This window comes from Bos javanicus, chromosome 15, assembly GCF_032452875.1.
Source record: "Bos javanicus breed banteng chromosome 15, ARS-OSU_banteng_1.0, whole genome shotgun sequence".
Classification (NCBI taxonomy): Eukaryota; Metazoa; Chordata; class Mammalia; order Artiodactyla; family Bovidae; genus Bos; species Bos javanicus.
This window is the reverse complement of record NC_083882.1, coordinates 69421141-69433285: the sequence shown is the minus strand read 5'-3', so window position 1 is coordinate 69433285 and position 12145 is coordinate 69421141. Positions and strand designations below refer to the sequence as shown.

Here is a 12145-nt window from a genome sequence, read left to right as displayed (position 1 = left end):
TGTGAACATGTTTTACTCTACTGCAGAATAAAATACAATGATTCTATGTCAGCTCTTGCAGGTGAGATGCTATAGGAAAAGCTCCCTGGTCCATGTTCTTTCTTTTTATGTGGTATTTTTGTTTACAAACCTTACTGTTTTTTTTAAAAACGTATGTCTTTTATATTTAAAAATCACATGAAATTATAAGTGAGAAACAAAATTATCCAAAACTCCACCATAAGAAAAGAGAAAATAGAGGCTTCCCTGGAAGTCTAGTGATAAAGACTCCACGCCTCCAATGCAAGGAACTTGGGTTCGACTCCTGGTCAGGGAACTAAGATCCCAGAGGCCATGTAGCCAAAATAATGTTTTTTTTTTGTTTGTTTAAAAAACAAGAAAAAAAGAAAGAATTTACATGTCAGTGTAAAAGCATAAAATATATGCTATTATATGTGCACACATAAGACATTGTGAATGTTTTACTCTACTAGATATTGCAGAAAAAAAAACACAATGATTCTATGTCAGGAAATACGCATACATATCATATTTATAATGGTTGCATTGTTATATTTTGTGTAAATCTACTTTAAAATATGTGATCAATTCTGTTTTAAAAGCTATCCATAAAATAAAGCTCAGAGATGTTACTGCTTAGGTCACCCAGCTGATGAGTATTGAACCGAAAAATAAAACTAGGTCTTTCTGCTTTCAAAATCCATCTGCCCTGAGTACAGAATATTAGTTTGCTTTTCTCACATAGCATTTCCAGTTATTTGAATGCATGTCATTGACCTAGACAAATCATTTTAGGTTCTAAAAACAAGGTTAATAGTGTGGGTTAAATAGGTCATTTGTTTTTGCCTTCTCATTTCAACGTTATATATTTGTAGCTCCTGTGATTAGAATGTGAAGACACTAAATAAGGACCCCTTGTTTTACATCATTTTGAAAGTTAACATGGAAAAATTCCACCTAAAAATGCCCTCAGCTGCATTAGTAAAAGCATTAGCCCTCCGTTTAGTTTGCAAGGAGCTAAAATGAGCAGTTAGAACAATAAAACAATGCTCCCCAGTTGCCTGGCATTGTGCAGGCCCAGTTATAAAGTGCATGTTATGATGTAACACCCACTGGGCCTCATTATTCCCTTTTATGTACAGAAGAGCACAAGCTGTGCAACCTTTGGGAGTATTGACTACTCAGTAAGCCTTCTATTCCTCTCTCCTCCCACTCTCTGCCCACAATAGGAATTCTCCCATCAAGCTTCCATTTTGCCAGGAGAGAGAATAGAATCTTTGGTAATTGATAGTCTCTGTTCTGGCATGGAGTAGAGCAAAAGCCTGCAATTGTCATTCCTCTACTCAGACACCTTTAATGGATTCTCACTGCCCAGGAATAAAATCTTTAACATGGCTCAGGGCCCTCAAAGATGCTGCCCAGCTTGACTTCCCACCCTTGTTCACATCATTACTTCTCTATAACTGTTTTATTCCCTTCTACCAAGTCTGTCTATTCATGATTCCCCGGAAGCAAATGCTACCATGTAACCTTTCTTAACAGCACTTTGCCTTCCAAAAATGCCTTCAGAACTCTTCTGCCTATATGATTTTTTTTTTAATATAGTCAAGGTAACGTTCCACTGCTCCCTCAAGACCTCCGAACTACCTTGAATTTTATTGAAATTTATTTCTTAGTAGCACTCATTTTCCTTTCAAGCATCTTTGTATGGTTAGTTTTATTTTTTGACCACATGTTATTTTTCTCTGCCAGTGAAAGAATTGTCCTTTTCTCTATCTTTGGCTGCTTAAATTCTGACCTATGTTCTCTGAGGTGTTCAAATCTAGGGATTGGTTAATTTTCTTGTACTTGAGAGCTTAACCTTTTATGAGAAAACCTTTCACATTAGAGCAAATAAAGAAAAAAATTTTTTCTTTACATAGTCACAAGGAGAATCGTCTATAGTTTCATTACTGTTTAAAATCTGGCTTTATGTTAGACCTGTGTCAGCCCATCTGAGACACCTGAAGACCAGTTAGCACCTGTGAACGCAGCACCTAGAACACTCGGTAATTTCGGTTGGGTTTTCAGGTGTTTCAATGATAAAGAACCCGCCTGCCAATGCAGGAGACACCGGCTCGATCCCTGGGTTGGGAAGATCTCTAGGAGAAGGAAATGGCAACTCACTACAGTATCCTTGCCTAGAAAATCCCATGGACAGGGGAACCTGGCAAGCTACAGTCGATGGGGCCACAAAACAGTGGGACATCCAACAACAAGAAGCAACAAGAAGTTTTAAGGTGCGTGATAACAACTGAAGACACTTAGGACTCTTTTTATCAAAGACGACTGGGAGAGAAACTAGATTGCTTAGTATGAAAGTGAAATGTTGAACTTTTAAACAGTCATGCTTGTTTAATACCAGGAATATTTAAAGAGGCCTTTAGCTATTTTGCAGTTCTCATATTATAGGCAAATAGTCATAGTTTATCTTCTTCCTTGCTGCTTTAGGGTCTTCTAAGCCAATCTCAGTAGGTAAATATCAATTGTTCAGCCATAGAAGTCCATAAAAACCAGAGTTCCAGAAAGAGCATTATGTTTTGCATACAGTAATGTGCTTATAAGTGTTTTATATGCCCCATGCAACAAAAATGAAAGTATGAATACCAACAATATGATATTTCAGTTACTCTCTGGGGCACTCAATAATATTAGCAATATGTTTCAATCAAGCTCATGCTGTATTTATTAAGGAACTTTATGGGGTTTTCTTTTTCAATTTGAAGCTAAACCATTGCTTACAAATCTGCAAGTAAATGTGTGGCATCAATCCTTGTATACTAGCTGATGTTTACAACAGCACACCATGGGACATTACTTCCAGAATGACTTGAAAGCCAAACCATGAATTTAAAGGGCTACGTGAGCTCCCATTATCCATTTCCAGCAACTCAGGTAATTCTATAGTATATAAACTAGAGCAACTTAACATCATAAGATGGTCCCAAATTCATTTATCTTATAAGTTGCCACTCAACTATAGTTCTTTAAGCCGCTGAAGGTGAAAAAAAAAGTTTAGATCAAGTCAGTTTCAGTGACACTCAAGATATTCTTCACCCAAAAGGGCTTGCCAGGTAGCACTAGTGGTAAAGAATCTGCCTTCCAAAGCAGAGATATAGGAGATGCAGGTTTTATCCCTGGGTCAGGAAGATCCTCTGAAGGAGGAATTGGCAACCCACTCCAGTATTCTTGCCTAGATAATTCCATGGACAGAGGAACCTGGTGGGCTACAGTCACGGGGTCACATAGGGTCAGACATGAGCACACAGCACACACACCCATTTGTTAAAGAAAGGAATATTTGGTCTGCTTTTATTAACAAATTATCAGCCCAGAATTGATAATAACTTTGAGGTATTCAGTAATCTAGAAATCAACACAACAAGCTTTTAAACCAAGCTTTTTGGACAGTTTTAGATTTGGTTATTCTATCCATACATCCTTCCTTCTTATATCAGTTCAGTTCAGTTCAATCACTCAGAAGTGTCAGACTCTTTGTGACCCCATGGACTGCAGCATGCCAGGCTTCCCTGTCCATCCCCAACTCCCAGAGTTTACTCAAACTCATGTCCATTGAGTCAGTGATGCCATCCAACCGTCTCATCCTATGTCGTCTCCTTCTCCTCCTGCCTTTAATCTCTTCCAGCATCAGGGTCTTTTCAAATGAGTCAGCTCTTTACATCAGGTGGCCAAAGTATTAGAGTTTCAACTTCAACATTAGTCCTTCCGATGAATATTCAGGACTGATTTCCTTTAGGATGAACTAGTTGGATCTCCTTGCAATCAATTCTTTGGTGCTCAGCTTTCTTTATAAGCTTTAAAAGCTTTCTGTAGAAGACTGATATAATGGAGGATGGAGACAGTCTATCCAGATTCCCTGGATCCCTCTTATCTTTTTATAAACTCTTCCTTGAGCTTTTGTTAATGGTCTCCACCTGTGACTCTCCTGTGGTTTCCCCTCAGGCTATTGAGGCCATTTTGCCATGCAGGCAGAGAGTTTAAAAACTGTGGGTGCAGTTCTTAGCCCGTGATACAAAGACTGACAGGTTGAGTGTGAGAGGCAGGTCTCTGGTCTCAAGGCAGAGCAGTTCTGAAGACAAATCTTGCACTTGGGAATATTCCAGTGAAATCTGCTGATAGGGTCTTCCATGGTGTTTTGTGGCAAACCATAGCCTTATTGGGTTCCATGCCTTCTTTATCATGCTTCTCCCCTTACCTGTTCCTCTCTGGGGTTTTTCCTAATAAATTACTTGAATACAAACGCTCACCTTGAGTTTTGGCTCTGGAGAACAGCCTGTTTTACACACAGATGATTAGGTATTAAGTACCATTCTTGATCTACCAATGAAGAGTGATACAAAAATAATTCATTTTACTAGTGATTACTCCTTTGCAATAATAATTTCTGTTATTGTTCCTTTTAGAGAAAGCAAGATCTTAGGACTCAAAACAAGGTCCACTATTAACTTGGCCTCTCCCAGCTGTGCAACACTGGAAAAGTTACTAGTCAATGTTTCCTCAACTCTACTGGATTAAATTCGTAGAAGAATATATATGTATAGTGCTTTGTTCATAGAACTTCTAATTATCAAATAGATTTTTTTTTCTTAGCTACCCTTCTATTCATTTGACAATGTTTAATCTACCAGAAATATGATATATTCAACAGCAGTAGAAAAATAGGTTAATTTATTAAATGTAGGCCAGACCATGTCATCCTGACAACTCATCTTTCAAGGAAAAACGAGGGATAGTGAGAGGGTAGGAGATAGGCATTTAGATGTATTTAGATGTATTATCGGAGAAGGCAGTGGCACCCCACTCCAGTACTCTTGCCTGGAAAATCCCATGGACAGAGGACCCTGGTAGGCTGCAGCCCATGGGGTCACTAAGAGTCGGACACGACTGAGCAACTTCACTTTCATTTTTCACTTTCATGCATTGGAGAAGGAAATGGCAACCAGCTCCAGTGTTCTTGCCTGGAAATCCCAGGGATGGGGGAGCCTGGTGGGCTGCCGTTTATGGGGTCGCACAGAGTCGGACACGACTAAAGTGACTTAGCAGCAGCAGCAGATGTATTATGACTACTTCATGATAAACAATAAACCTTCCCTCAAATGTACAAAGCCAATACCATTTCCTGTCTTTTCTCCTGAATTGTGGCAGTATAACCAAATTTAACTAGAAATACCATCATAGAAGCAAAATTTAAAACAAAACAAAACTTCAAACGTTCAGGGAAGACTATAGCTTTAAAAGTTTACAGAGAAAATCACAGTCACTTGATAGAAACAGTAAGACTGCCTAGCAACTTTGTCTATGAGGTACAAGCATTATTGCCCAAATTACTTTGTAATTATAATTATTTGCTTAATTAGCATCTAACGATCTCTTCACTGGAATTCAGCTCTATCTCAATGAGAAGGCCCAAATGGTCTAAAGATAACCTTAGTTTTACTTACTAATTTTTTTTTAAATTAATCTAACTTGAGCAAACACATTTTGAGGAAAGTATTCTAGGTCTTTTAATAAGGTTATCTCTGAATTCTGAGAGAGCAGTCTGGAGCAAATTTCTTATCTCTTCCTCACCTTCACTGAAGATTATCAATTATATATGAGTTTGGTAACTGCTGCAACCATTTTAAAATTAGAGTAAAGATGAAGTTCTAACTGAAGAAGGCAAACCAGAAAAAATTGCAGAGAAGTAAAATTAGAGCAACTCAACTCCAAAGAGAGTCATTTCTCTGAGCTACTATTTGTAGGAGCTAATAAACTTCCGTATTTTACAAATCAATTTAATTGGGTTTATTAGTTTCTTAGAACGTTGGTAACAAATTACAACCAAATGGGTAATTAAAATGCAGAAATGCATTCTCTGAAAATTCTGTTGCCCAAAAGTCTGAAATCAGTGTCCCCACAAGGCTGGTTCATTCTGGAGGCTCTGAGGGAGGATCAGTTCCTTTCTCATCTACCATTTTCTGGTGTTTTCCAGCAATTTTTGTCACTCATTGACATGAGATACATCACTCCAATTCTCAGTCTTCTAGTGGCTTTCCTTGTATACTTAAGTGGATATTATTAAGTGAGAGAAGTCAATCGAAAATGACTATAACCTGTACGAGTACAACTACAAGCCATTCTGGAAAAGACAAAACTATGAAGACAGTAAAAAGATCAATGGCTCACGAATTAGGCTGCAGGTAGATATGAATAGATGGATCACAAGAAGATTTTTAGGGCATCCGAAATAATGTTGTAATGAATGCATGTCTTTACACATTTGTCAAAAGCCATAGAATGTACATCAGAGACTAAGAGTAAACCCTAGTGTAAATTATGAAATTTGGGTGATAATGATTTGTCAAAGTAGATTCATCAACATTAACAGATATACCATTTTGGTTCAGGATATTGATACTGGGGGAGACTGGGGCTGAGGTGCATATAATAGGCACAGATAATATATGGAAACACTTTTCCATAAAACTACAAAGGAAAAAAGGAAAGATATAAGCATCTGAATGTAGAGTTCCAAAGAATAGCAAGGAGAGATAAGAGCCTTCCTCAGTGATCAATGCAAAGAAATGGAGGAAAACAATAGAATGTTAAAGACTAAAGATCTCCTCAGGAAAATTAGAGATACCAAGGGAACATTTCAAACAAAGATGTGCACAATAAAGGACAGAAATGGTAAGAATCTAACAGAAGCAGAAGATATTAGGAAGAGGTGGCAAGAATACACAGAAGAACTATACAAAAAAACATCTTAATGATCCAGAAAATCATGATTGTGTGATCACTCAACTAGAGCCAGACATCCTGGAGCGTGCAAAGTCAGTGGGCTTTAGGAAGCATCACTATGAACAAAGCTAGTGCAGGCGATGGAATTTCAGCTTAGCTATTTCAAGTCCTAAAGAATGATGCTGTTAAAGTGCTACACTCAATATGCCAGCAAATTTGGAAAACTCAGCAGTGGCCACAGGACTGGAAAAGATCAGTTTTCATTCCAATCCTAAAGAAAGGCAATGTCAAAGAATGCTCAAACTACAATACAATTGCACTCATCTCACATCCTAGGAAGTCATGCTCAGAATTCTCCAAGCCAGGCTTCAACAATGTGTGAACCAAGAACTTCCAGATGTACAAGCTGGATTTAGATGAGGCAGAGGAACCAGAAATCAAAATGCCAACCCCTGTTGGATCATCAAAAAAGCAAGAGAATTCCAGAAAAATATCTATTTCTGCTTCATTGACTACATCAAATTCATTGACTGTGTGGATCACAGCAAACTCTGGAAAATTCTTAAAGACATGGGATACCAGAACATTTTACCTGCCTCCTGAATCATCTGTATGCAGGTCAAGAAGCAACATTTAGAACTGGACATGAACAACATGCTGGATCCAAATTGGGAAAAGAGAACGTCAAGGCTTCAGTTCAGTTCAGTTCAGTCACTCAGTCATGTCTGACTGTGACCCCATGGACTGCAGCATGCCAGGCTTCCCTGTCCATTGCCAACTCCCCGAGCTTACTCAAACTCATATCCATCAAGTCAGGGATGCTATCCAACCATCTCATCCTCTGTTATCCCCTTCTCTTCCCGCCTTCAATCTTTCCCAGCATCAGGGTATTTTCAAATGAGTCAGTTCTTCACATTAGATGGCCAAAGTATTGGAGCTTCAGCTTCAACATCAGTTCTTCCAATGCATATTCAGGGCTGATTCCTTTAGGATTGACTGGTTGGATCTCCTTGCAGTCTCTTCTTGTTGGAGAAGAGTCTTCTCCAACAACACAGTTCAAAAGCATCAATTCTTTGGCACTCAGCTTTCTTTACAGTCCAACTCTTACATCCATACATGAATACTGGGAAAAAAAAAAAACACATAATTTTGACTAGATGGACCTTTTTTTGGAAAAGTAATGTCTTTGCTTTTTAATATGCTGTCAAGGTTGGTCATAGCTTTTCTTCCAAGGAACAAGTGTCTTTTAATTTCATGGCTGATTCATCATCTTCAGTGATTTTGGAGCCCAAGAAAATTAAGTTTGTCACTGTTTTCTTTGTTTCCCCATCTATTTTCCATGAAGTGATAGGACCAGACGTCATGATCTTTGTTTTCTGAATATTGAGTTTTAATCCACCTTTATCACTCTGCTCTTTCACTTTCATCAAGAGACTCTTTAGTTCTTCTTTGCTTTCTGCCAGAAGATTGGTTTCATCTGCATATCTGAGGTTATTGATATTTCTCCTGGAAATCTTGATTCTAGCTTGTGCTTCATCCAGCTCTGCATTTCGCATGATGTACTCTGCATATGTTAAATAAACAGGGTGATAATATACGGCTTTGATATACTCCTTTCCCAATTTGGAACCAGTCTGTTTTCCCATGTCCAGCTCTAACTGTAGCTTCTTGACCTGCATATAGATTTATCAGGAGGTAGGTAAGGTGCTCTGGTATTCCCATCTCTTTAAGAATTTCCCACAGTCTGCTGTGATCCACACACTCAAAGTCTTTGGTGTAGTCTATAAAGCAGAAGTAGATGATTTTCTGGAAATCTCTAGCTTTTTTGATGATCCAGTGAATGTTGGCAATTTGATCTCTGGTTCCTCTGCTTCTCTAAAACCAGCTTGAAAGTCTGGAAGTTCATGGTTCACATACTGTTGTAGTCTAGCTTGGAGAATTTTTAGCATTACTTTGCTAGTGTGTGAGATGAGTGCAGCTGTGCAGCAGTTTCAACATTCTTTGATATTGCCTTTCTTTGGGATTGAAATGAACACTGACTTTTTCCAGTTCTGTGGCCACTGCTGGGTTTTCCGAATTTGCTGGCATATTGAGTGCAGCACTTTCACAGCATCAGCTTTTAGGATTTGAAAGAGCTTGACTGGAATTCCATCACTTCCACTAACTTTATTCACAGTGATGCTTCCTAAGGCCCACTTGACTTCGCATTCCAGGATGGCTGGCTCTAGGTGAGTGATCACACCATTGTGATTAATTGGTCCAGAAAGACCTTTTTTGTATAGTTCATCTGTGTATTCTTGCCACCTCTTCTTAATATCTTCTGCTTCTGTTATGTCAAGGCTTATTTAACTTATATTTAGCATGCATCATTTGAAATGCTCGACTGGATGAAGCACAAACTGGAATCTAGACTATTGAAAGAAATATCAATAACCTCGGATATGCGAATGACACCAGTCTTATGGCAGAAACTGAAGAGGAACTGAAGAGTCTCTTGATGAAGGTGAAAGAGGAGAATGAAAAAGCTGGATTAAAACCAGCATTCAAACAACAAAGATCATGGCATCTGGTCCCATCATTTCTTGGCAAATAGATGGGGAAACAATGGAAACAGTGACAGAGTTTGTTTACTGGGCTACAAAGTCATTGCAGATGGTGACAGCAGCCATGAAATTAAAAGATGCTTGCTCCTTGGAAGGAAAGCTATGACCAACCTAGACAGTATATTAAAAAGCAGAGACATTACTTTGACAAAAAAGGCCCATATAGTCAAAGCTGTGGTTTTTCCAGTAGTCATGTATGGATGGGAGAGTTGGATCATAGAGAAAGCTGAGTGCTGAAGAAGTAATGCTTTTGAACTGTGGTGTTGGAGAAGACTCTTAAGAGTCTTTTGGACTGAAAGGAGATCAAATCAGTCAATCCTGAAGGAAATCAACCTGAATAATCATTGGAAGGACTGATGCTGAAGCTGAAGCTCCAATACTTTGGCCACCTGATACAAAGAGCTGACTCATCTGAAAATACCCTGATGCTGGGAAAGATTGAAGGTAGAAGAAGGGGATGACAGAGGAGTAAGATGGTTGCCTGGCATCACCAACTCAATGGACATGGGTGTGTGAAAGCTCAAGGAGTTTGTGATGGACAAAGAGGCCTGATATGCTGCAGTCCATGGGGTCACAAAGATTCGGCCATGGCTGAGCAACTGAACTGACTGACTGACTGATGAAGGGTAAATAACTGTGGCAAGAGGCCAGTTAAAAACATATATATATATATATATATATATATTATATATGTAATTTTTTTCTGGCACAATATACAACTAGGATAACAGTGGTGAATGTTTTGAGAGATAGTTGAATTCAGAATACTTTTGGAAGGTAGGCACTCCATTTGAAAATGAAGAATAAGAGAGAGTTGGAGGATAACCCCTGGGTTCTTGACCTCTGTGAATACATGACTGATGACACCTTTAGAGTTGTGATAGACTAAGAGAGACTAATTTTAAGGAGTGAAAAATTATATTGCAGCCATGTTGTGCTTGAGGCATCCATTAACTCTTCACGTAGAGACATCAACTTAGCAGCTAGATATGTGAGTCTAGACCTCAGAAATAAATCTTGGGAAATCAGTATCTTAGACTGTATTTTAAATGATGAGTCTGAATGTCTTCTAGGATATGGTAGAGCTAGTGGAAAAAAGTTGGATGCAAGCAGTGTTCTGAGGAACATGGAATTTAGAGAGCTGGAAAGAAGGGAGAAACCCGGAGGACTGAAAAAGTCTCCTTGGTATAGTGGGGAGTACAATTGGTATTTGATGTTTCCCACACCAAATAATTTTGGTTTAAAATGAAGTTGTCAATGGCGTCAAGGGCCGTTATGAGTTCCAATATGATAAGGACATATATTTGACTTCTTTTATTTCAAGAACTAATTGATGGTGAGATTGATGAGATCAATTTCAATGGCAAGATGGGGAAGAAAATCTAATTTTGGTAGTCCAGAAAAGGAGACTGACTATAGGCATCTCTTTGGATTGTTTATGGGAAACATGACTACAAAAGAGAATAGGTTTTTGCTACTTATTTTAATAAGGATGATTGTCAGATGATAGAAATTATTCAGTAGAGAAGATGAAATCAATTACCCAAAAAAAAAAAAAAAAAGCAGATAATACAGTTAAAAAGCAGCTAAAACAGCAAAACAAATACAGTAGGCTAAAGCAGAGAGAATTCAGTATACAATCGGAAGGTTTGGTTCTAGCTACAATAAGGGCAATTTTGCCATTATAACCAAAAGTGGTATATGGATTCAGTTTTAATTAAGATTTTTTGTTTCGTATGATTCAAATAATTCCCCTTTACTTATTGAAATATAAATATATAGGCCACATTTAAAAGAAAAAAAATAGGCTGGTATAAAGTTGTTGTCTTAAGGTAAGAATGTGTTTTATTTTTCTTTTTCCTAGGAATTGTAGTAGGGTTTCTGGGTAACACAAATAAACTTTACAGTATAGTATATATCTCAGTTTTCAATTAATACTTTACCATATTTAACTTCCTGGGATTAACATCAAATTCAGAGTTTAATTTTTAAATAATGCAAAATGGTCAACAGTTGTTCTGATATTTACCAAAGATTTGTTGAAGTTGGAAACATTTTCCCAATTATTTTAATACTATAACTCGCTATAGTTTAGGAATGTCATGGGCACTTTTTCTTTTTTTCTGTGTGTTGTATTATTATTTCCCTATGCTGGGTTTCTCACAGTAGTACTAATTGGATCAAGTTGTATAAGCATTTTATGGCCATTAATGTATGTTGCCACAAGTACTCTTGTCTGGAAAATCCCATGGACGGAAGAGCTTGGTAGGCTGCAGTCCATGCGGTCACGAAGAGTCAAACACGACTGAGCAACTTCACTTTCACTTTCCACTTTCATGCATTGGAGAAAGAAATGGCAACCACTCCAGTGTTCTTGCCTGGAGAATCCCAGGGACGGGGGAGCCTGATGGGCTGCCGTCTATGGGGTTGCACAGAGTCGGACACGACTGAAGCAACTTAGCAGAAGCAGCATGTTGCCAAGTTGAATTCTAGATAGTTTATATCAATTTACACTGCCACTGTAAGTGTATAAGGTTATTCATTTTATTTCATCCTTGCCAGATTTGTTTAGTAGTGTATTGTTTGACAGTTCACTAAATGATGTATGGTGTCTTCATTTGTGTTTTTCCAGGAGGAGACCTGAGGCCAGGATTTTAGCCTGAGTAGTTTATTTGGAAGGTCATCCCCACAGAAAGCATCACCAGTGAATTAGAGACATGGGATAAGAAGAGAAGGGAGACAACAAAAGTTGCTTTATAAAG

At 38.2% G+C, this 12145-nt stretch overlaps 1 long non-coding RNA gene across 1 annotated transcript; it reads left to right on the top strand.

Annotated features, from left to right (window-relative positions):
- Nucleotides 1–1469: 1469 nt before the first annotated feature.
- LOC133261400 (uncharacterized) lies at nucleotides 1470–4552 on the top strand. Its single transcript, XR_009741051.1, has 3 exons — nucleotides 1470–2279; nucleotides 2766–2934; nucleotides 4464–4552. It is a non-coding gene; the product is annotated as an uncharacterized LOC133261400 (long non-coding RNA).
- Nucleotides 4553–12145: the final 7593 nt, after the last annotated feature.